Source organism: Rhinolophus hipposideros, assembly GCF_964194185.1.
Source record: "Rhinolophus hipposideros genome assembly, chromosome: 6".
In the NCBI taxonomy this organism is placed as follows: Eukaryota; Metazoa; Chordata; class Mammalia; order Chiroptera; family Rhinolophidae; genus Rhinolophus; species Rhinolophus hipposideros.
The window spans coordinates 40,728,179-40,755,831 of record NC_138052.1 but is presented as its reverse complement, the minus strand read 5'-3'; the positions used below and the strand labels follow the sequence as shown (position 1 = coordinate 40,755,831).

The window sequence follows — 27,653 nt, the reverse complement described above, 5'->3', positions numbered from 1 at the left end:
TGATAAGAAATGAAATTATAAGAAATAACACGAAGAGATTCCATGTACCCTTTACCTAACTTCTTCCAATGGTAACATCTTGGAAAATCTACTATAGTATACCAACCAGGATATTATCATTGATAGAGTCAAGATAGAAAATATTCCTATCACAACTAGGAGCTCTTAGCTTGTCATTATGATCACTGCTACTTCCATCCTGTCCCAATAATTTTCTTTATCCTTGACAACCTTGAATCTCTTCTCCATTTCTGTAATTTTGTCATTTCAAGAATGTTGTATAAATAGAATAATATAGTATGTATCCTTTTGGTATTAGCTTTTTTCTTCACTCAACATAATTCCCTGGACATTTTTCCAGGCTTTTGCGTGTATGGATAGTGCCTTTTATTGCTGACTAGTATTTCATGGTCTGGATGTACCACAATTTGTTCAACCATTCATTTACTGAAAGACATCTATGATATTTCTGTGATTTGGCTATTACAAATAAAGCTACTGTATACATTCATCTATAGATTTTGTGTGAACATAAGTCTTCATTTCTCTGCAATGAATTCCCAGGAATGCAATTGCTTTATCACATAGTAGTTACATGTTTATGTTTTAAGAAACTGCCAAACTGTTTTACAATGGGGCCCTACCATTTTACATTCCCGCCCGCAATGTATGAGTAATCCAGTTTCTCTAAATCCTCTTGAGCATTTGGTTTTGTCAGTATTTTTTATTTTAACCATTTGGATAGACGTGTAGTGTTATTTAATTGTGGTTTTAACTCATATTTTCCCAATAGTCAATAAGGTTGAACATCTTTTCATGTGATTATTTGCTGTCAGTATATCCTCTTCAATGGAGTGTCTCTTTATGCCTTCTGTCTGTTTTCTGAGTTGTTCATTTCTTTTTCTGTTGATTTTTGAGAGTTCTTTATATATAGTAGATATATGTATGTACTTTGGTCATGAATTTTGTAAATATTTTCTCCCACTTTTTAGCTTCTCTTTCTTATCGAAGATTTTTGATTTTAATGAAGTCCAAATGTCATTGTTTTGATGGGTCACGATTGTTGTGTCAAGTATAAGAACTCTGCCTAATAGAGTCTATATCGTAAGGTTTTCTCCTATTATTTCTAACATTTTGTAGCTTTATATTTTACATTTAAACCTCTGATACATTGCAAATTAATTTTTGTATAAGCTGTGAAATTTAGGTTGAAGTTTTTTTCTTTGTTTGTTTGGTTGGTTTTTGTGCTTCCGGATAGTATGTCCAATTATTCCAGCTCCATTGGTTGAAAATGTTACCTTTTTCTTACCGATTGCTTCTGTACCTGTAAAAAATATGTAGGGCATATTTGTGTGAGTCTATGAGTTCCCTGTTCTGTTCCACTGATTTATTTATCTCTGCCTCCACTAATCTCACACTGTCGTCATAACTATAGCAATGTAGTAAGTCTTGAAATCATATAAACTGATGTTACCCACTTTGTTATTCATTGTCAAAATTGTTTTAACTATTCTATTTTCTTTACTCTTTCACATAAATTTTGAATAATCTTGTCTATATTTACTTAAAAACTTGCTAGGATTTTGATAGGAATTGTGTTAAAGCTGTATACCAATTTGGGGAGAATTGAAGTCTTTACTATTGAGTCTTTCAAACGTGAACATGTAGGTCTGTCTATTTATTTATAAATGCTTACAAATTTGTATAAATATATAATTATAGTCATAGTTATAAATATTCTTTGGTTTCTTTTATCAGTGTGGTATATTTTCCAGCATACATTTTTTTTTTTGTATATGTTTGTCAGATTTACATTTACACTGAAGCATTTAATTTTTGGAGGTGATAGGAAATGACATTGTACTTTTAATTTTTGTATATAAATATATAACTGGTTTTTTTTTGTATGTGTATCTCGTATCCTGTGACCTTACTGAACTCACTTATTAGTTGAAGAGTTTTTGGCAGATTCCTTGGGATTTCCTATGTAGACAATCATGTCATCTACTTATAGAGATAGTTTTGTTTTTCTTTTCCAATGTGGTATCTTTTATTTCCTGTTTTGCCCTATTACAACTGGCTAAAATTTCTAGCATTATGTTAAATAACAATTGTGTGAGTGGACATTTTTGCCTTGTTCCTGAACTTAGAGGGAAATTATTCAGTCTTCCAGACTCTCTGATATTTAAATCAGCATCATGGTTAGCTTATGTTTCTTTTTTTTAATTTTGTTTTCCTTACAGATAAAATAAAAGCTGTATTGAAAGGACTTGAAAGGTAGTGGTTGCATACCTGGGCTTTGAAGTTAGTCGGAATTATGTGTGATTTCATGCTCTATTCCTTCCTAGCAGTGTTGCCTTGGGCAGTTTTATAACCCCTCTACACCTCAGTTTATTTAGCTATAAAATGGTACATTGCATTTATTCATCACATGAATTTAAAACCAGTATTTTTTATTAAGGTTTATTGGGGTTACAATTGTTAGAAAAATTACATAGATTTCAGGTGTATAGAAACACTATTCTGCCATAAGAAAAGATGATATAGGACCACTTGCAACAACATGGATGGATCTTGAGATTATTATGCTAAGCGAAATAAGTCAAACAGAAAAAGTCAGGAACCATATGATTTCACTAATATGCGGTACATAAAACTGAAAATCAGTAGTTTAAACACTTGTGAATGAAAGAATCAACTGTCTCACAAAGTTGTGAGAACTAAGATAAAACTATGAAAATACTTAGGACATGGTAAGAATCTATTGCCACTCTTAATATTAGACTACAAGTGTCAAATGAAAGATTCTTATAATAATATAGTTAGATCAGTGGTTCTCAGTGGCGGTGAGTGGAACGATCTTATCCCCACCCCAAGGGACAATGAACAATGTCTACAGACATTTTTGGTTGCTGCAACTGAAGAAAGTAGGTGCTATTGGTGTGTAATATATAGAGGCCAAGGATGTTGTCAGACATTCTACACTGCATAGGACAGCCCCCTTAACAATAATTTTCTGGCCCCAAACCTGACTTAGATGAATAATAAATGTATCGTATATGTAAGAATATGTTAAAAATAGCTTGTTGAATCCTCTTTAACCCTTGACCTAAACTCACCTTCTCCAGGATCCTTGCTTTGCTTGGCCCCTTCAAACTCAGAACTTCCCTTACTCTGGTATCCTTTCAATAACATATTAATTTATATTCCTAGATCTTGTTGGAGTATTCTCCTAGATCTCAAGGCCAATGAATAAAAGCATGACATTTCAAGATCTATGCAGGCAGAGAATGAATGTTTATGTGCAAAGACTGCATATGCTTTGAGGATAATTCCACTTTTCTAGTTCACATTCCTGATAGTCATCAAATGCATTTAATAATTCTTCCTTGACTTTGCTCTTTTGGTCTTGAACTCTGGTTACTTCTAAAATTAATGCTTTTCTTTATGCTTTTCTCTGAAACTCCTCAGAGTTAATAATGTAAACTAATGCCTTATCTACCGCTAAGATTCAGTAGCAGTACTAGGAAATTGCTCTTATGCATTCAGAACGCAAAAACTTATTTTGGTATATGCTCAAGTCATTATTATATTTTGTTAGAACTACCCCAAATAGGAATGTATTTAAGATGACCTCATCTTGATAGTCAAATCAACATTTGAAAAATGGACTCGAAATCAATAGAAGAAATTCAACTGATGATTGAGTACAAATCTTTTCATAGGGTACCAATCTGAAGCAGAATGTGAATTGACATACCACTAGTGACTGTTTTGGCCTCCTGTGAGGTTTCTCTATTGACATTTAGCACTTTTGCATTATAACCCCTGACCTTTGAAGGTGGAGCTACCTCTAGATCATATTAGAACTACTAACTCAATATCAAGAGTTAACTAGCCAGAGCTTTATCCTCAAGTACCATACCTAAAGCAAGAGTGTGGTTATTTTTGAATCATAAGATTTGAGAGAGGCATCCTATTCCAAAAATGATCTCCCATAGGCCTTAATTCCCTCTGTGATAGTAACTCCTTTGAATGAAAACATTGTTTCTCATATGGGACCATCAAAAGATAATGCAAATATGAGCACTAAAAGAGATGACACACTTGAACTTTTTTTTTAATCAACTTACATGTAAACTAACATATAATATTTGGGTCTAAATGGGCCCTGTAAATTACAGCCATTTCTTCTCATCCAAGATCAGATGGGAATTAACATATCAGCTTTCTTGCTAGTCAAATGGGTTAGAGAATAAGGTTTAGATGTGTGGCCACTTATAACTGTCTTGTGTAGTTCTTCCAGAAATGTACAATAATTCAAGGAAGAGTCTACAAAGCAGGTACTTACCTGGCAAGCTATAATGGAAACCAGCAATCCCGCAAGCCACAGGCTTTTCCCAAGGAGACAAGAGGAGCAGGTCATATAAAGGAAGGAGTAAGTGATGAAGAGAAAGCCCATAAATATGGGAAGTCTCCAGATAAAAACATAAGGATAGGGGTCCTCCTATAATTTACATGGAAAATGACACTATCGACTGTCAGAGACCAGAACAGAAAGCCAGAAATGTGCATTTTGATGTAGGCAAAATGATAGGGGATATTGTGAGAAATATGAAAGGAAGAAAGTCTCAATATTGAGACCTCCTGATTGGGACCCTACTGGATTCCCTAAAATGGGACACCACCTGTATGATTCTAGAATTAAGAAGAATAGAGGTGAGTGAGAAGGAGGACTACTAGGTGGTTCTAGATTAGGTGGAGGACACATTTGGGGGAAGGGGGAGGGTTGAAAGTTAAATTGATAATGACAAAGACAAGCCCTGTTACTCAGTGGTATGTTTTAGGCTGGCCTATCAAAACACAGTGCAAGACTTGGACCACTGGAGGAAAATAGGATGAGTAGTTTTGTTTTTGCCCTCAAGGAATGTGTAGGCTAATTCAGTGGGATTGTTTAGTTTCATTCATTTCAACTGAATATATTACCTCCATTTATATTTAAAGAAAAAATACCTAAAAAGGCAACTGACCATGGCCCGTTTGTTAAAAAAAAATGCATTGTGTGATGTGACATATGTAATATGTGATAATTAGGTCATGTCACTGAATTTTCATGTTGAGTTGTTTGTTTAGCATTAAAATAGAAGAACCCTAAATCATCCAGGCCTGGAAACAAAAGATAAAATGTTTATCTAGACAGTGAGAAAAACAAAATGTGAGAAAGCAACCAAAGCGTATTTTGGATTAGGAAACATAATGAGGGACCAGCAATTAGCAGGAAGCAGCAATCAACATGACCTTGGCTCTTTGGTTGACAGCAGTTGGCAACAGGTGTAATGAAATGTCCTACAAATAGAATGATTCAGGTATAAGCGGGACAACATTCAATTAAAAATATTTCCTCAGAGGAAGATGAATGTTTTAGATAACATTTAATCAGTTCTTCATTTCTTTCTTTGGCTAAGATTCTGATTTACCCCTTATTCGATAATTCTAATTTTAGGTTGTCTTCATGAAACACTTCTGCCCCATAAAATGTTCTTGTGGTCAAATAGGAAAATGTGTTCTATAAAATACCATTAAACATCAATTTGGAAAGGAGGCATTTTATGCATGGATTCTAAAATACCGCCAATTAAAGTAGGTACAGAAAGGAAGCTCTAATGAAATGTACATGGCTATTCCAGCAAAGGTAAAGTAAGTTTTTTTGTTGCATTTTTCAAAGTGTAAAACAAAATTACTCTTACGAACTATGGGCAAAGAGAGCGTTCACATAGGGGCCATATTTGATAGCTTTTTCTGGCGGCAAGATGTTCCCAAAAGCCCTCCGGCTTGTGGGTGAAAACTCATAGTGAAGTCAAGCTTTCTCTCACATTGCAAGAGGAAAACAGGGTTTTCCAGCAGCTTCTCACAAGTCAGAAACTTCAAATGTCTAATACAGTAAAGAATCAGACTGTTTTGCTGATAATTTTATCAGTGATTATTTTGTACAAGATAAAATGGGGATTATTCTAGGTCAAGATTTTCTGTTTTTCATTAGGAAATGAAGACAAAGAAGATGTAAATAGATCACTGTCAGCAAAGTTATTATTTAAAAAGAATTAGTAGAAATTGATATTTAGATGTATGCTGCCAAGGCAGTATTTCTGAGACTCTGTGGGTGGGTGTAAAATTAGCACTAAGATTTGCAAAACTTTAAGGTCAAAAATCAGGACTAGACTCATAAAATATTAGGGCAACACATAATTCAGTGCACTCCAGGTCAATTTGGAATAGGCAAAAATTACACATCTGTGCAAGGAGATAGATGAGAAAAAGTATAGCATTTTCTTTTGGACCTATTATTATTATTACTATTACTTATTATTTTTATTCCCACGAATGGCAATTTCATTGCATTTGTCCCCCACTTGATTTTGTAAAGCTTAAGGAAAGAGTCTGTGTCTTATCTGTTTTGGTAAACTAATGCCTAGCTGATGTCATGGCGCATAGTACAGTTAAACATTCACTGAGCAAATGAAATTATAGAGCAATTCCAGAATAGCATCTCTGTCAGATGTGCTAAATCAACACTGTTTGATAGAAATTTTTGTGATGGAAATTTTTGGCACTGCCTAGTGTGGCCAGTGCAACTGAGGAGCTGCGTTATTACTTTTATTTGATTTTAAATAACTTAAATGTAAAATTAAGCAGGCACATGTTGGATAGTGTGGTGTGACATTTTGCCAAAGAGTAAAGGTAACAGAACCTGCTATTTTAATACTACTTGACTATTATGTGTCCCCCATCACAATTTATCATCTTTCATCGAGTAAGAAATCCAAAAGAAAAAAAAAAGTCTCATATTTCAGGTTAGATAAAAGTGACCAGCCTTTTTCTTGTTGACTTGCAGTCACCAAACATCACTTATCCATCTCATAACCAGTGACTCTGTGTTTATAGCATAGCACAACAGAAGCCACTAAGCACACAGACTTATTGGAATCCTGGGTCTGTCAAGTACTAACAGAGTGTCTGTGGAGACATTCCTTAAACCTTCTGAGTCTAAATGTCCTCATCAGTGAAATGAGGATTATGCTCATTGATAGATTGATGGTAGGGTTAATGACATTATTTGTAATCCTTGTTGCAATACCTAATACATAAAAGATAGTAAATCGTAGCTTATACTACTGTAGTTGTTAAGAGTAAGATAATGTGCTAAATACTGTGAGGATATTGAAAGACATACACGTAGTATAGTCCCTGACTGTTTAGAGTGATTTCCTAAAAACTTTTATTTATTCTATATAAATACCAATACTTTCTCTGTCCCTTATCAATAAGTCGTTAAGCCTAGCCCCTGACATAGAAATTGCAGGCAATTCTACCAGACCCTGCATGCTTTTGAGAAAGAGATTACTATTTTATCTGTACCTTCATATTCCTACAACAGGCCCAGGGCACTTAGTTAGTGCTTAACAGTGATTACTGAATTTGAATTATATAAAAATATAGTCTGCACTGCTGCTACTAAAGGAAAATAAGCAAGCAATGTCCTTATAATGTGCAACAACCAGCAATTGCTACAAATAGGAGATGCAATAGAACAGAAAAATACCCCATTAACTGTAGTAATATTTACCTCGCATACAAGTCTTTCATCTCACACACATGCAAGGTAAAATAAGTAATCTAGAGAAAATAGTAATAGATGTAAAGGATCTGTGGGAATGAAATTATCAAATTTATATAAATTTACATAAATTATCAAAATATTTAAAGAATAGTTGAATTAATGTAAAATGATACATTGTTTCTGATGGGAAGATTATATGTTGTAGAAAAGCATAATACTTTTCAAAATCAATGATTTGTGAAGAATTTTCAGGAAAGTTTTGCAAAATAAGAATAATAAGCTTACTCAATCAAGTAGTAAAACATAATAAATGGCTACAATAAGTTAGCCGATATAGGTAAAAGAATAGACACATAATAAGTGGGATAAAACAGATGAATTTAAAATGACTTCCAGTAAAACTCAGAGTTTGGCATAGGAAATGTGTCTCCTTCATGAAAAAAAAAAAATCAGTTTAGCATCTCCTTCATACTGTATACCAGTATACTGAAAAGTATTTTATTCTAATGAATTCTAGATGGATTAAAGAATTACATGAAATGATACCAAGAAACAAGAAGAAAAATCAAATTAATCTGTTGTGGGGAAGGTATAGTAAACATCAAAGAAAATAAATATCATGGATAATTAATATTTGTATATCTATAGAGTATTTCAACACTTTTACCATCATTAACATATGAATAAATTAAGTTATAAACCAAAAACTGAAATAACATTTTATAAGCACAATCAAAGGGAAGTTCGGAGAATACTGCAGTTAGGAATTCTTTAACTAAAGATGTTGTTTTAAATGCTTGCAAGATCATACGTAACTATACAAACTGAGGCTAATTATTTCACCCAAATTTATGTTTTCTTTAAAATGAAAAATTGAAACAATATGCCTCATAGGGTTAACATGAAAAATTTGAAAATATGTAAAACTCAGTGAATTACCTAAAACATAGCAAAATGCTCAATAGATGGTAGCTTAAAAATAAGTGGTCAATATTCTTGCTAATATCATTTCATAGATTATGAATATTAGAATTTTTTCTTATATGAATCTTTTAAATAATTTTCCAAGATCGTTGCTTACTTTGATTTTTATTTTTCCTGTCTTTTATAAAAGAGAGAATTTTCATTTTTATTTAGTCAAATCTATCAGATATTTTTCCTCATAGCTCTCGGTTTCCATTTTATTTAGGAAGTCACCCCACTCCTTTTCAACTTCCTTTGCATGATTATAAAAATATCATCTTCTATTTTTATCTAGTATTTTTTAATTTTTAATCCATATAAAATTTGTTAGCTTAGGATACTGTAATTATCTAATTTAATTTTATTTTAAGTGATTAACTGATTATTACAACACTATTTCTTAAATAATCCTTTCCAAAAAGTTTTAAATGCCATTTATTCACGTTATATAGGTATTATTCTGCACTCTGTTCTTTTCCATTGATCTATTTATCTACACCTCAAACAACCTCCCTATTTTAATAACTATAGATTTGTGTTTTGGTATCTTTTAGGACACTATTCTTTATTGAAAGACTCTATTCTTGGATATTCTTTCATAAGGAGTCTTAGAATAATTTATCAGATTCTATAAATAGTGTTTAGATTTTGAATGGAATTATATTATTTTATAGATTAATTTAAGGAAAATCGGCTTCCTAAAAAAGGATCTAAGTTTTTAAATCTTGGATCCTGATATATTCCTGTAATTATTGAGTCATTTTTAGCATTACACATTCAAACTTGTAGTTTTCTTCATATAGTCATCATACATTCATTTTTCAATTTATTTTCATACATTTTTGGTTTTGTTATTATTGCTGCTATTACAAATGATTTCCTTTTACCATTACATTTTCTAATTGGTATTTCTGCTTTATAGAAAAGCTATTGAGTTTGGGGAACTTACTATCTTGCTGAGTAATTTTATTACTATCAATAATTTTCAGTTGGTTCATATGGATTTTCATGTTAGATAATCTTATTATCTAACAAGCTTGGAAACATCTTGCTGTCATAAAAGCTATGAAATATACCCCCTATGTGTGGTTTCTCCTTACCCACAGTTAATAAGAGTAGTTTTTGTTTTTCACTTTAAAAAATACAACAAAAACTCACTTCGCCTTTTCTGGAAGAGCCCTGTTCATTCCATTGGAGCTTCCTTTTTGTACCTACTCTGATTTGGGGTATTTTAGAATCCAGGGACAAAATGTCTCCTTTCCAAACTGATGTCTATTAGTGTTTATTTAGCACATCTTTCTATTGTATCAGTGCTGTAATGAGAGCATCACCACTTAGAAACACTCACCAGAGCCCTGAATGCGGGTATTGTCTTTATTTAGCAGTGAGACAGGCAAGTCATCTAAAATTTGAAAGCATAGAGGAATATATGTGTATACATATATGTATCTCATTTTTGTAACAACTCTAATTAATGCTTTATTTTTATGCAATCTGGTGCTTCCAATAGAACCTACCTTGCAGCATATGTATAATATGCAACTTCCTTAAATTGTATAGTCAATAAATCATTCTTTTTAGATGAACAATTTCAGAATATCCATTATGTACAAGTCACTACTACATTCTGAGACTACAAAGGGGAAAAAAGATATAGTTTCTGCTCTCAAAGAATTTACTCACTAGAAAAATTTTAAAATTCTCCGTGTGAATTGTTCCATTAGCTAAATCTATCCTTGCAATCAATGCAATGACAGATGTCCTGGCCAGATTATTCGAGTCCAGACCAACCATTAAGCCACCACAAGTTTCTTAGTAGTTCCAAGTCACAGACATTAACATTTTATTATACAGTGAAAATTGAAATTAACTAGTAGTATCATATCCTTCAGTTTTTACTTTATTAAAAAACATTTAGCCATGAATTTTAAATCATTTTATAGACTACATATTATGTAGTATCATAGTATTTATTATTCATAAACAAATCAAAATTTTGAGTTATCTCAATTTTTTTTACTTCAATGTATGTTTAGGAATATAGATTATTAAGGAAATACATATTAATTTAGCTTCAGCATCTATCTATCTATCTATATATATACATATATATACACATATATTTACATATATATATATGTGTGTGTGTGTGTGTGTATATATATATATATATATATATGTAATTCATGTCAACTCCCACAGACCGAATGCCTGGGTCAAAATGTGAGAAGATAGACTTTAATTTCCCCATAGATGTAAAAGAATACATAAGGTTAGGAAGCCTCTCTGAGGACTATGAGGGAATTTACTCTCTAATTCACCAAATATTTTTATTTGAATACATTCTGTGAGCATGATGTTTCAAGGTGTCACAATGCAGGGACTCAATGGCAATATGTTTAATTTTTGTTTTCTCTTTGATTGATAGCATAGAGAGTAAGAATGGTAGCTCATTCTTGAGATTTGGGAAACATAATCCAGAGTAAAAATTCAAATCCCATCATCTTATTTCACCTGTATTTCCTAAATTGATAATTGATTTTTCAACTGCCTTTATGTCTACAATTAATGTTGTTATGTAAACTAAATTATTAATTCTCTTTTTTTTAAAATTATGTAATCACATAAATCTTTAATAATGATCCATAATGGGTACACATTGAACTTGTCTATGCAGTCAGTGTTAGGTAGCACCTATTCCTAACGATGGTGCTGCTAGCCTACAACTCCGAAAAATCAGTAAATTAATCTCAGCTCACACATTATGACTAAACTTGTTACATCACAGCATCTATTACTCATCAACCTGTATTTAGAGGACCATATATCACACACGATAGTTGTTTTTGTAGGTAGAAGAAACTTTAGATCTTCAATCACAACAAATATATTAGTCTACTGCTTGACATTGAGAATTCCTGTTTTCTCTGTTATGTTAACCACTCTTTTTCTCAAACAGATAGCAGCATCCTCCATTTTTAAAAAGTTTGTTTCATAATGAATATTATCTTATCTTAATTATTTTATGAGACATTGGACATGTATTACAAAAGCTATAAAGCTGAGTGTTTATATAAGGCCTTCATCCAAATATGTCAGAGCTTTCTATGGGTACTTTGGGTCTCTAAATATTTATTATCTTAATTAAAAAAAGGGCTTGAATTTGCTGACGTGTCTGTTCAGTCATTTTTTCCACAATTAAAATTTTGTGTTTGAGCGTGTGAATGAAATTGCATACCATATGCAGAGTATTTTATTGAAAATTGAGCTTAAAAAATCACATATTAACATAAAATTTGCCCATATCCATAACACTCCATAGTTAAGAGCAACTGTATCAAATGTTTAACCAGAATGTAACTAGGCTGCCTCAAAGTCCCAGCTTGTGGAAAAATCACATTCAAATGAACTCCACTTGATCAATAAAAATTGTTACTATTTTTTAAAGTTTCTAATATGTACTAGTAAGAGCCCCACAGCAAGACTTTTTTGAAGCCTCTTTATCTTTCCCCCAGGTGACCAAAGACGCTCCTCCTCTCTCACTCACACACGGCTTAGTCTGTGTCTTTTTATTTCAGCTCTACCCTACTTTTCATAATAAATTATTTCCTTTTTTGTTATAGCTTTTCCTGTCCAATGTAAATTATCCAATGGAATTCCCAATCCTTCAGCTTTTTCTTTTATCATCCTAATGTACAACAAAATCCCAAAAAGCTAAACAACGAAACTCTGTGGTGTGGAGTAGAGCTTGAATATTTTTACAATAATATGTTCTTTTCTGGTTACTTAATTCTACTTTTATTTTAAATTATGTAATAACTATAAAGCATCTTTTTTTTTCTTTATTAAAAGAGAAGCTTGCTGCCTGGGCCTGGTTTTGCCTAAAGCATCTATTCCTCTAAAATGCTTCATTCCTCACCAGTCTCCTCACCTCCTACTAGCTCCTTAAGTGAGAAAATAATAATAGGCAACATTTGTTGAAGACATATCATGTGCCACGTAAAGTTTTAAGTGTTTTACATGCATTTATTCATTTAATCATCACAAAACTGCTATGGGTTTTTCTTTCTTCTATAGATAAGGAAATGAAGGCACCAAGGGGTTAAGAAAATTGCCCAAAGCATTAGACTGGTATGGAATGGAGCCAGGATTTGAACCCAGGGAGTTAGACTTAAGAGTTGCACATTTAAACACCCTGCTACTTAAAATTATCTGTAACTTGCTTTGGTATAATGAAAGGAATCATACAACTGAGATTGGAATTAGAGAAGATTAGGAGAAAAACTTTAGAAATTGGTAAAGAAGATGGCAAGGTTATCGTATAGGGAGTTACCAAAAATGATTGAAATTCCTTATCCTGGAAAGATCCGTATGATAGCAATCCATAAAGCCACAGAAGATATAGTTAAAATAAATGAGGACTTGTCTAATTAATTTTGGAATATAAGAATTTGAAGAAGGATTTGGAAATTTAGAGAGGTGAGAATGTAAATAAAATGAAAGCATTGGACAGTAGTGAACAATAGTAGACCAGGTTTTCAGTAGAAGCATTATGGCTTCCCACATTTCAAATGGGGAAACCAATTTATACGGATTCAGGATTCATGTCTCCATGTCTCTGATCCTATAGCTTTTACTCCTAATCCATGTGTTATCCTGCCTCTTGTAAACTCCTTAAATTATTGGGTCAAAATATAATGAAATTAGCTAACACATACATAGTGTAAACTAGGTTCATTCACTGTCAAAGAATTTTGTAAATGTTAACTCATTTAATGCTTACCACTGCCCCATAAGGTCATATTATCTCCATTTTACAGGGTACAGAGGTACAGGGAGGTTATATTATTTGCTCAATTTATATATGACGGATTCATACAGCTGGACTTCAATACTTAGTAGTCTAGCCCTGGAATCCAAGTCCTTAACCTCTACACAGAACCACAGTAGGAGGAATTTTAATCTGGTCTGTGTTTTTCAGTGTGTGTCCACAGTATTAATGGACCACATATAAAAAGCAGTTCTGTAGTCAAACCAGTTTATTTTTGTCAACATATCAGATTCTTTAATAAGAAAATGTATAATTCTTACTTGTATAAAATAACATCAAGGCTAAACTATATAAATTGCTAATAGTCAACAATTTTAGACTTACAAAAATGGCAAGAAGAGACAGGTATGGTATGTGGTATTTCTAAGCAAATGGTTCAGTGACATACAAACATTTTAGAAACAAATATTGTCAGTTACCTACAGCTTACTATATTAGGTAACTGACAATATTTGTTTCTGAAAAAAAAAAAAAAAAAAAAACTAGAGTCATGGGAACATGGGAAGACGTCTTCAACTCTTCTAGGATAATGTTATGGAAAATCACCATGCCCTGATACAAATCACCCCTTATCAAATATAAAAATTTGATAAGCCATGATCTTTTTTTTTTTACAAATTGCTTTATCATTTATTATATGAAGGAAGTTTTTGAGCACAAAACTCTATCTAACCATGTTATGTATTCTACCCATCTCAGCCATAAAGACTGCAGAAATTTCTCGGAAGCAGAAGTTTGCTTGCTCTTTTCCAATTGTGAACTAGTGTTTTTCACTAATGTTTACGATCACAAGATATTAGGTTGGTGCAAAAGTAATTGTGGTTTTTGCAATTATTTTTAATCTTTTAAACTACAATTATTTTGCACCAACCTAATAAAAATGTAAAATACTCTCTTACTCCCCTTCATTTTACAGCATAGTATTCTACGGAGAAAAAAATAAAAAGGTGAAACAAAATGTATGAGAGGCAAAGCCATGACTCAAAGCATGGTTTCTGTACCAGTCCTCTTTATTTGTTTCCTAACCACATCTCTTATAGCATCTGATTCACTGGGCATCTGTAATTAGGATTTTTTATTCTTACATCCACAACCATGTTTCATGGCCAATTACAACTGGGCTCTTAGTGACACATACACAAATATAAATTGGAGAATTTACTATTGCATTCCAGAAGTCTAGACAATAAGACACAAAATTTTAGACCTAGGAGAAAACGCAGAGATCAATGTCATTTTTTCACCCCATCCCCAATAAAGAAGAAGATGAAACCAAAGGAGATACTATGCTCCCTTTGACACATAGGCATTTAACTATAACTATTCTGCGTTAAGTGTAAACTAATTTAACCTGATTTGGCATCTGCCAGCCTTTAAGGCCCTGTTTGATGACATTTACTATTGACATGCAATAAAAGGATGACCAATGTAGTTATGTTAGCCCCAAAGAAACCATTGTGTTCTGTACGTCCCATTGGATCACATGGCCAGTATCCTTTCCCTTACCCTCACTGGCTCTCAGGAGTAGAGCCTGAATATCATTGCATGAAAGAATGGTACTGACCCACTTTTGATACTCCGTCCTGTGTTGGTTTATATGAATGCAGATCTGATCACTCTCATCAGCCTGGCAGCTCCTGTGAGCAGCCAACACAGGAGTGTGGTGTATTTGATAATTATGCATAAGAATGTCAGTTAATTTCTTTAGAAGTTTAATTTAAGCTTCTTTGCAGTTTCTAAAAGTAAGCAGGAGAATGAATAAAACAGAATGTTCTCATTTTTCAGAAATAGAGTAGCAAACCATATTTCAAGGGAGAAAATTAGACTGGATATTCTTTTAAAAAATTCACATGAGGAGTCACAAGAGGAAAATACCCTTTAACAGCAATTTTTTTCTTTTGGTATTTGGGTGACTTTTCTCATAAAAGAAATATTGTGCTAGGCATGTATCTAATGATACAGAGAAGATTACAACCCGATTATTTAACAAATGCAACTAAATAAACTACCTCTATTTTATTAAAATAAAAGTTAATGGCTACTTTGTATATACTGAACAACCTCTTATGAAAAAAAGATAATACATAAAATTTCTGCCTCTGGAGAAATTTAACCAACTAATAATATTTAATCATTTCTTTTATTTTGCATATAACCACTAACACGGAGTAGGTATTGAATATGTACTTACTGAATTGAAGTCAGTCATTTAAATATATATATATGTAGATAATAATTCTGTGTGGTTTTATCGAGTCATACAGTTAATAGTGTATAATCGATTGTCAAGACAACCATATTAAACACAAATTATTTTGAAAAATCCCATGTATTGCTGTAAAACACCTTTAAAAGGTCCCAGTCCTCTTCTCCCACTTTGAAGCCCACAGCGAGGTAAGCTCCTAAGCTGCTAAGTGTGGTAGAGCAAAGGGGTGTCCTCAGTTGCCTGACGAGTTCGCGCACTCTGGCTCTTCATTACCTAGAAGATATCACCTGCAGGAGCACAGCGCTAGTGTCCTCCATGCGGTGCATCATCCTTACATGCTGTCTTACTTTAGTTATGACCTTACTCGAGATTTGAATCAGAGGAAAAACAAGAACTCACAAAATAAAATTATAGAATTACGTCTATGGAAGTTACAAGATTAAAAATTAGCAATGCCCTGTGAAGGTAAGTAATAAAAAAAATAGTTTAAACAGAACACTACATATGTGCGTTGTGTGTATTTATGAAATGGAAGAGACAATGGGATAGGTTAATTGGTGGAAGCTTGTGGAAGGTAGAGAAAGAGGTTTGGACCATTTCTGTTTACAGTGACCATATGTCCCAATTGATTGGGGGCATTTCCAGTTTATGCCTTTTGTTCCCGCATGATATCCAGTTTGAATACTACACATACTAAGGTTAGGTATGAGAGATATCCTGTATATTACTGAATAAAGGAATTATGTGATAGAAAGACTGACAGGAAGATTATTCTATGATTTCTTGGCACCTGGAGCAAAGGGAGGCAGGAAAAACTAAAAGGTTTTTCCCATTTGTATACACATGAGTTCACTATTACTACTCAGTGAATAGAACACAAATGATGAGGACTCATGAGAGCTCATTGAGGTGTAATTGATAGAATTTTTAAATGATTTAAAATAAATTATAGTGGTTAAAGGATCTCAAAAGTAGATATAATTTGTAAATGCAAGGAACTTGGGAAATGACCTTGTCAATAACAGTAAGGAAATAGTAGAAGAAAAAATATTTTAAAGAGAAAATAAGGAACCCACTATCTAAACTATCATTTTTAGGAAACACAAGCCAAAAAAGTTGTGGCTGTGGGTGCTGAACACAAAATATTATATATAGATGATGTATTACAGTAGTCTACACCTGAAACATATGTAACTTTACTAACATTTATCACCCCAATAACCTTTATTTAAAAATAATATAATCTTAAAAAAAGAAAGAAAAAAGTTGTGTTATCCTATAATAATCTATGTGTCTAAAGAAACAGGAAATACACATTTGAAATCATTAGCCTATAAGTGATTTTGCACTGATTTTAAAATTCCTGGACCTGGTTGACATTTAAATCTCTAGAAGGGACCTTAGAGAGATCATGGAGCTCAACATCTCCACTGATAGTGTCCAATATGTACACACATTATCTATCTATCTATCTATCTATCTATCTATCTATCTATCTATCTGTCTAGAAAATGTGTAATGATTCAATGCAAGATCAGCTAACTATAGACAGTGACTCTGGGGACTGACTGAAGGTCTCCCTGTACTTTGGAGTCCACACTCCATTATAATTCAGCTACCTCCATAGAACGAGTTGTGGGAAAATCCCCAGAACTTAAAAGTTGATAAGTAATATACTTAAATATCAATGCAAATTGCTTATGTTCTTTTAAAACTAGGGTATAAAGATAAATAAAAGTTGGATAATAAATAATCACATATTAGATTGACAAGCTTTATGCTTTGGAATAAGATCTCTGGGATAAGGTTAGTTTACTGTGAAGCATCTTCCAGGATCTGCCATTTAATTTGCAATTGTCAACAAAGACTTTAGTTGTCAGCAAATACTTAAGAAGAATGATTTCATCAATGACAAGATTACATATTTGGATTATGTATTAAAAGGGTCCCTTTTGGGGAAGGACATAATTGTCTTCTATTTTGTTTTCAGGTTGTACTGTCCTAGAGGAACATATAAGTAGGTCAGCTGTCACCTGGCATTGATTTTGGAGGGTTTTCCAGAGGTAGACTAAGGAAAGGGATTTAGTTTTTTGAAAGAATTGAATCTCCTGGACTAAATGAATAATTGTGCTTGTTGTTCCATCTTAAGGAGACTTATAAATATTTAATTAATTCCCCTCAAAGGATTTTTCAATATTACCCTTGGTCGTTTGTCCTAACTGCCCATAGGTTATACCCAGTTAAAGAAGTTTTGATATTTTCTAATTTAGTCCTCATTCTCTTAGCAATATCTTTTCAAACCTTGTTATTTGTTTGAAACATATCTTAATAAAGTAGAGTATGGCATATTTATTATAGTGGATGATTTTTTCCTTTATTAATAACTTTGTAGTTTCCATGGTTAGTGACTGAATAGCTCTTGACAAACAATAATGAATGAAGAATAATTGAATGAATGAATAAATGAATGTCTAGGCTGATGAGGTGTACATTCAGTAAAATTGGACCAATATTATAATATCTTTAAGGACAGGAGATTTTTTCTCTTCATCTTTGTATTGCTAACAGTACCTAGAAGTGAGATTTACCTATGCTAGAATTTTAACAAATGTTTGCTGAAATAATGAATCAGAATATGCATGAATGACTATGTGAATGAGCCATAGCAACACTGCCTACTCTATGTATATCTCTCTCTCTCTGTCTCTCTCTCTCTGTCTCTCTGTCTCTCTCTCTCTCTCTCTCTCTATTAGTTTCAAGTGTACAAAACAATGCAATAGACATTTCAACCCTCACAAAGTGATAACCCCCACTATGTCTCTTAATCTAGCTGCTCTACCCATTTGCATTCCCATTTAGTTAATCTATATAATAATGTGACTTAAAACCAGTTTGCTGTCTTGGACAGCTTTCCAGACCTCCTTTAGGGCATACAGGTGAGAATCACAGACATTTATTAAGCTACTTTAGTTTGAGAGAAGATTCAATTGATCTATCAATCTATTAATACCTGCAGTTACAGGCTCATAGATTTTTACAGATCAAAAGTAATAAAAAAAATGCAAAAGAATTTTTAAACCAAGTTGTCTCCCCAAAGTATAATCAGATATAGTTTTATTTCTAAAGTAATACTTGAGTTTTTTTAACTAATACTTTCTTTTAACTAATGCATTTAAACTAATATTCTATGTCAGCTTGTGTGTATGGTATGTGTATGTATATATGACCTCTAAAATGATGCAGATTTTAAAATAATTTATTGAATGATGTTGTAGACTCTGTGTTATAAAATTCCATACTAGGGATGTAAGGGAGGAAAAAGTTTTCCTGGACCCTCTTAGGTTCCCCAGCTGGGTCTGAAAATTAGACTGACAAAGATAGATTAACAGGAGAAAAGCATACACATTTATTTAATATGAGTTTTATGTGACACAGAGTTTTCATAAGAAAATGAAGACCAGAGGCAATGGTTAAATCTGAGTGTCTTTATGGTAGGTTTGATGTACAGTGGAAACGTGTGATAGGACAAAGGGAATGAGCTAAGTCTGGTAAACTAGGATGGGGGGGAGCAATTACCAAGGCCCTTTCCTTCAGATTCTTCTCTGTGTCTCTTTGTCTTCAGAAATAAAAATTCTCCTTTCCCCAGGGCATATGGAAGGCAATTCTCACATGAGGGTTTTATGACTTGCTTCAGAGGAAGGTCAGAAAGTCCTTCCTGCACATGCCATTTCTCAAATTCCTTCACCTTGAAATATTCCATGTCCAATGGTGTCATATTTTGGGGTAGTGCTTCCTAAACCTCACCAGGGATTAGGATAATATACTCATTTTATCTTTCCTAATTATAGTGCCTCTACGAGAAACTGGGTATTTCTTATTTATAAAATAAAGTGACTTGAGATTTAATAATGCGGGAAGAGGTAGAGAAACTCTTGTAGCTCAAAAAATCTATCACTGTATCACCTTATAATTTCACTATTAGTATGCAGCATTTATTTAGAAAAATATAATCAATCTTCTTTCCCTTTGTTATCCAGCATGATAGGATAAACTATACATCTTTTTACTAAAGCTAGATTTAACTAGAAATATTTTCACTTCCTTCATTTTTTTATTAATTAAAAAATAAACATAAATGTTAAAAAGCTCTCTAAATTTTAGGTTTCAATTATCAGAATTAAGAAGCTAAAATTATAAGTGCCTAGTTGTGTATAAGAGATTTAAAGAGAAAAAACAAATTACAAAAAATATTCTATTGACTATATTCCTTAAGCTGTACTCCACATTCCATGAGTCTCTCTCTCTCTCTCTCTCTCTCTCTCTCTCTCTCTCTCTCTCTCTCTATATATATATATATATATATATATATATATATATATATATATATATATATATATAATTATATCTAATAATAGCATTCAATATTATTCAACTTGAGTTTCAGGTACATAGTACAGTGATCAGGCATCTAACAGTCTAAGAATATAGTCAAGGGAACTGTAACAGCCATATACGATGTCAGACAGGTAGTAGATTGGAAGGGATTAGCACTTTGTGAGGGGTGTAAATGTCTAACTGCTACATTGTTGTGTACACCTAAAACTAATTTAAAAAATTCTAAATGGCATATTATTGTAATGCTGCAGAAGATTTGTTTCCTTATTTATAAATTGGATTTTGTAGTTCTTTTTACAGGGTTAATTCACAACTAATTCAAATTAAATTTGAACAGTTTTTATTTACTTAATTTTTGTACACAAATAACCCATTGAGTCCATTAGAAATGTTGCACTAATATCGGTTACGAGTCAAGTATTCTCCCATTTCTGTACATCTGATTTGAAACCAGCATTAATTCTCAAAATCCTAACTCCAGCTCAGATTCATATGTATGACTTTAGTTTGTATTTTTCTCACTCTTGCCTTTCATTCCTCTATCACCTGCCTCAGTGGAACCTCTGTTGGATAACTGTTGCTTTGGTTTTTCTAAATTCTTAAAGCTAAGACATTAGTCTCTGCTGTTCTTCTTTTTGACCCTGGCTTCTCCAGTCACACTGTTAACTAACTCACTGGCTCTCAGTTCTATTGCTTCTCAACCTTAAACTTCACCTTTCCAAAACTTATCATGTAGAGCCTGAGAAACACATTTACAAAAAAAAAAAAAAAGAAGAAGAAGAAGAAGCGTAACCGTGCTCGAACTGAAAGCTAGCTGCAGTGACAGATGGAGTTACCAAATTTTCCTCTTTAGAATGAATCTTTATACTTTAAGCAGAAAAGTAAGTGGCATTGTGGGAGAAAAAATCAGGGTACTTTTCTAAGTAGAAAAAAATTTTAATTGTAATATAAATTGTACAAATGCATTTACCACATGTATTTACCACATGTTAGAAAGAAACCTAGGACAGAGGTCAATTCTAAAGACTTTTATAGAATTTGATTTTTGTGCTACTTCCTTTTTTATTCTGTCACCCACACCAATCTGGTGTAAAAAAGGTGAAGCTGAAGTCAACCACAAATCTTAATATAAGGACAAAGAAGCCAGAAAAATGATGGTGTAGGAAGAATGGAAAGAGATTTAAACATCATAGTCTGACTTGTTCATTTTCCAGGTAAGGAAAAAAAGACCTGGTGATTAAAAGTGATACTTGACCAAAGTCATACAGCTAGTTGGTGACACATGAGGACAATAATCCAAGTTTTTGAAAATGCATTACTTCTTTCTTCCACCAGATATGAGGCATCACTATGTGATTATTTTTCCACTATAAAGATTTGACATTCCTAAGTCTTGTGTCCCACAAAGTCTTCAAGAATCTAGATGAGGAGGGCTATGTCATCCACTCCATTTTCATCCTCCACATAGTTTGTCATATAAGGAACATAGTGTTTATTTAATCTGTAAGAGTTAGAATAGAATTGAGTAAAATTTAATTGCACCCTTTTATTCCCTTGGTTCATAAACTAAACTTTGAAAATGGAGATCAGACTAATGTGGAATAATTTGGAGTGGTACATCATGCCCGTGATGGCCAAGACACAGTCAGAATCTTTGACATTTCTAAAGAAATGTGCCTGGTTTCCACTCCAGCAGCACTTTAGATTTGAAGTCAGTTTTTGGTTTTTTTTTTTGTTTTTTTGTTTTTTTGGTTTTTTTTTAATAGCATTAGAAGCTATCTCAGCAACTTTCCTGTCTCTAATTTAGTAACTTCTAATATAGTGTGAAATGGGAAATCATTTTGTTAATTGCTTGAAAACTAAGCTATAAGCAATTCAGGAAAAAGTTTCACTTTTGGGGGGCTAGCATTTAAAGTATTGGTCATTTGTACACTTTTGCATATGATGGTGTAGGAAGAATGGAAGGGGATTTAATGAAGTCATCATTATAATTGCATTTATAAACTTTCTCCCAGAGCTAAAACTTTGTGCTGATCACAGTCTTTTAAAAAGAAAAAATAGAATAAAGCAATGAAAGACTTTAATAACCACATTTTTTACTACCTTAACAATAAATAAAGTGACTCTCAATAACTCCACATTAAGAGAGTGCTGCATAAATCATAAGTGATTATAATTAAAAGTAACAATTGATAGATAATACATTTGTGCAGAGTGGTAACATGATTCTCAGAGTAGGATTATGACTTTGTTTTGCTACCTAACATTTGAGAACCTTAATAAATGTTTTAAGCCTCAGGAGAATCTAAGAAATAAAGTACAAGTCACCCTGACCACTGAGGCAAACCCTCCATAGTTTTAAGTTATTAATTGAATCCCTTCAGTAATACATTTTTAATGTCTTTTCTTTTATGTTAAGCAGTTAGCAAAGAAATGAAATTGCGTATTTATTTACAATTAATATGTTTGTACACAATGTTTGAAGTGCTGAATGAGAAAATTAAAAGCACAGAATAGTTAAGCTTGAACCCCAATGTGGGAGGCACAATGCTTTTCTATGCTTTTTAGAATCTTCCTATAAAATCTCTGATCAGCTCCAGGCTGCCTACACACTGGTGCCTAGAAAACACTTGCTTTGTGTCCTGGTAGGACTCACGACAAGGAATATAAGTGACTGAAGCCACAAGTAATATGCTAGCTTGAGGTATTCACAGCACACAATTTGAAGTTCTGTATATACGGTAAAAAACAAAATTCTTCAAGTATGTTGGAGAATGGCAGATCTGAATGATTGTTGACAATTAAACCATATCACTGTAATTTTTAACTCTCAACTTAAATATTTTCATCAATTTATCTTGTTTCTTTTTTATTATGAAATGTTTGAGACATACAAAAAGATATAATTAATATAATGAACACATTTGAAACTGTTACTCAGCTGAAGAAAGTATAACGATACAAATAGAGCTGAAAAACCCTCTCCAATAGCACTTTCTTCTCTTCCTACTACCCAACTGTAGTTCCCATCTTAAATTTGGTACTTATCTCTTCTATGCATATTTTTATAGTTCATTATAAATATGTGTATTCTTCAAGAAAACAGCATAATTTGTATTATAAAATACTATTATATAAGATGTATTCTTCTCCAAATTGCTTTTTCCATTCATTATGATTTTATAAAAATTTATCCACTTTGATGCATTTATTTCAAGTGCATTCGTTCACATTACTAAATATTAGATGTCTAAATATTCCACAGTTTATTTAGCCATTCTTTGTTTGGGGAGCATTTATCTAGTAGTTGACTTTTTTTGTTTTATTTTGCCATTACAAGCAGTGCTACTGTCATTACAGTAGTCTATTTCTGCCTATGTATGTGTTTAAAACTTTATATAGAGCAGTGCTAGTTAAAGTGTGGTGTGGACCAGTGTCAATTATTGAATTACTGGTGTTCTATGATGAGGTAAGCAACCACCGAGAGTAAGCATTTGAAAATTTTTATAGCAATTTAACACTGCTACAACATCCATGCATGTGATTTTTCATTTTGAAAAATTATTATACTGCAGTGGATTACACATTTACAACGTCATTTCACACCAAAGATTGCTTAAGAAGTATTGCTTTAGTCTATATACCTTTGGATAAAATTGTTTTATCATGGGGTATGCACAACTTACTTTTTAAGATATTGCCAATTATTCTTCAGAGTAGTTGTGCTGATTTAGATTTGCACTTGAAGTGTGGAATATTTTGTTTCTTTGTCATCTGTAATATTTACCCTGTTTCTCTATGCATATTTTTAAAAATTTGTTTGGCAGACAGATTATTCAGTTTCTATTTTATTTCCCCTCTAGTATAGAATTTAAGCACTGTATTGCTGTTCTTCAAAATCGACCTGTATATTTATCCATAATCGTTCTCTCCCCCCTTACGTGTTATTTTTAACCAGTTTTGTGCCTGAGTACTTTTTAGACTTTTTGTCTTTCTTCTAGAATACTTGTATTCATAGTAACTAAGAAGTTTCCGTGCTTTAGGAATATTTTTTTATTCGCTGAAGATCTGTTGACAAATTCTTCGTGCTGTTTGACTAAAATACATATTCTCCCCTTGAATAAAATTCTGTGCAACAATATTTACTCTTAGTACGTGAAAGAATTGTTCCACTACCTTCTGACTTCTAATCATGCTATTAAAATTTTTACAGTCACTCTAATTATAGTCTTTTGGAGAAAATCTGGTTTTCTTTCAGGTAGCATTTGAAATATTTGTATTGTATTTAGTTTCCTCCAGTTTCACTATGACATGATGTGTCCAGCTATGGATTCTTTTTTGTTTACTTAATTGAAATTTATTAGCCTCACTCAATCTGAAGATCCATTCTTTTCAATTCTAGAAAATATTTGTGGTTTTCCTTCACTTGCCTTTCTCTCATTATACAGAATCTTTTTTATCAGAAGCCCAATCAGATACATATTAAATCTTCTCATTCATTCCTCCAATTCCCTTAACAATCTGATATATTTTTCATTTGTGTCTCTGTGATAAAGTTTGGATACATTTTTCAATACATGTAATTTATTAGTTATCTCTTTAGCTGGTGTCTGGAGTAGCCTGTTATTTAAGCTTTCCATTGGAATTTAAATTTTAATTGTCATTATTTTGCTTTTCTGTGTGTTTTCTTTTTAATTATGACTATCTTTCAAAAATGCATTTTTCTTTTCCCTGTTTCAACTATTTTCTCTAAGCATTTTCAATATATGTATTTACATTATATGTTCAGTAAGTGAATTATTTGGTGTTCTTGTGAATCTAATTTTAATTAAGTACGTTGCTGATTCTTCATCATGTATTTTGTAATTGTGCCCTTTGGAGTTCATGTTTGTCAGGGCTTTATGTCTGGGAATTCTGAGAAGTATGTAATTGGTATTGCTTGATATTATACTAGGACATCTGGCAACAAAATGTCCTAGTATAATATCAAGCAATACCAATTACATACTTATGATAATTTTCTATTTGGGGTCTCTGAGACCACCTACAGAATACAGATTTGAACTTCAAACCCATGGGAAAGTAAATTAATATTTACAGATTTTTCAAGAGGAAACTTTTCCCACTTAAGCTCAGGTCAAGATAGATGAGTTTATTTATTTTTTTAAGTCCACTTTTCACCAAGGTTCTAATCTTTCATGGATTCTGACTTTGTGTGGTACTCTCTGCTCTAAACTGCATAGCCATTAATACTCAGTCTTCTTAGCCACCAAGATTGTACAACCCTCAAAGCCCCCATAATGTCTACATTAGTTTCCACTCTGGATTTTAGCATATTTTCACTTTTAATTCCTGGTTGTTTTTCTTCCGCTCTTATAAGATCAGATCTGAGTCTAAAATGAATATTTGCTATATTTTATCCAATATTTCTAGGTATTTTCTATTCAAAGCGTTTTTGAAACTGTTTAACATGCCATACACTAAAAATGGAAGTGAAATTTTATCTTTTCTATTAGCCACACTCTATGTGTTCCTGATTCCTCAGTTCTATTCCAAACATTCACACTTCTTAAAATGACTTTCTCCATTTTCCTAAGTCTTATGCATAAAGTAAGATTCAACTCAATTTCTACCCTCTTTATGAAGTATTTTTGACAATCTCACTCTAAAGTGAACCTCACAACATGGAATAGCAGTAAGATATCAGTGAAGCAATAACATTGTCTAGATTTCTACTCAGCTTCAAGTGTCTCAGGAGAAGAAAGTGGTGCTACTCTTCCTTGATGTATATCTTATACTTTGTTGTGAAGTAAAATTCCAAGTTTAACTCACACTATGCTCAAATGTGCAACAAAATATAATTATTTTTCTCCCATTTTAATGCTGTCTTTTCTCCTAACCTCAAGTACTTCTTAGTCCTAGAATATTAACTTTGTGCCAAATCCATTCAATTGTTTTCACTTTTGTTGCTTGAATTAGTCCCTTTAAATAATGTTCGCTTTCTCTAGAAAATCATCCTTTAACATCTCCTATTTCTCAGCTCTTTATCCCTTTCTCAATTTCTTTCTAGAATAGAATTGGAGTATTGGAGAGCAGAGCGTGTTTTACAAAACCTCATATCAGAGAGCAAAAGTCAAAATCTAGAGGTGTGATGTCATCTACTGTTGTCATGAAACAAGATCTCTTGTTCACTTGATTGAAGCTCGCCCTGCTAGAACTCTTAAATGATGAATAAGGCTTGTGTAATTCAAGATCTTGTCTCTTTCATTCTAATTGGGTACCTCTGCCTCACTGCCACAACCTCCATTTGTTCCTCTGCCTAGCTCTGCAGCCCAAAGTCACCACAGTGGGTATCATGGCGGGATTCCTGGCTCTCAAATCTCTACCCATGCCAAGTGTCACTGAAGGTGATTTAAAAAGTTAAACCTCAGGACCTTCAGGTTTTTCTTATGCTGTACCTTAACTGATGAAGGATAAGGTAGTTTATTTTCAGGGTTCCCACAGGGAGTAGGATTTGGAGTCCTTTGTCTCATTTATCTAACATAACTTCCCATTTTGGCCAATATTGTGTTTTCACTCTTGCTGGCTTTCAAACCTACTGTCTCACAGAACAGTCTTATCTTTCTTTCATTCTTTTTTTTTTTTTTTTGGTATATCATTTAATACCTTCTATAACTTATTTTAATTCTTACCACATTTCCCACTCCCCAGTTTGAGGTAAGCAAGGTGAAGGTACTCAGAAAGGCAAAAGAGAAAACACAATACCAATTTTTAGAATATTAACTCAATTATTATGCCAAGACCTTATCAGAGACAGGATGAATGAAGATAAAAATAACCAAATCACCAGTTATTTGCCTGTTCTCCTGTTAAGAGGATTATAAATTTGTTTATATGATATTGGCAGAAAACTGAGACTACGAAACTGGAAGATATTTTAATAAATTGTGGGTCACATGTAAGTTAATAAAATTAGGAAATCCTTGTTGTTTCCAGAAATACACATATAAAAACAATTCTCTAACTCCTTTGTTTTCTGGATCAATGGAAGAATAACCTTAGCATTTAGTGAATTGGGATGATTTCCCTGAGTACTAGACTTTGGGATACCAGAACTGCACAGAGGCAATGTTTCTTGAACATGTGGGGAGCCAGACCTAAGTGGGAAAAATAACACATTTATTCATGCTTCCCAAAGGGGCTGTGGTATATCAAATGAAAACATAAATGCCTTTCCAGACAATTAGTTGAGGCGTGTTTGCCTTGGCTCCCTAACCTCTCAAGTTATATTGATGTAATAAAAAGTCAAGAAAAATGCTCTAAACTGACATTGAAAGGGTATGCCACACTCTCTTGACCTTATTACCAACTTTTGGCTGATGTGTTCCTATTTCCCTTTCTAAGCACATTCATAGTGAGAGAAAGAGACACAAGAAGTGTAATCCTGTCTGTAATCCTGTAACCCTATAACCTCATTATTAAGTATAGACAAGATTCCCTTAAGGATAGCTTAGAGTCTGAACAATCCTAGTGATGGCCCACTTTTAACCTGAAATAGTAGACTGAGTTAGATTTGGATTCAGCCTTTTCCAGACTGTAACCACCTGGCGGTTTTGTCTCAGGCCCAGGCCAGCTCCTAT

The 27,653-nt window shown here is 32.9% G+C and overlaps 1 protein-coding gene across 4 annotated transcripts in view; it reads left to right on the top strand.

The window, feature by feature from the left end:
• The window catches only part of KCNH7 (potassium voltage-gated channel subfamily H member 7), a 441,540-nt gene that overhangs the window by 189,969 nt on the left and 223,918 nt on the right, over positions 1–27,653 (top strand). The gene's annotated exons all lie outside the window — the stretch shown is intronic.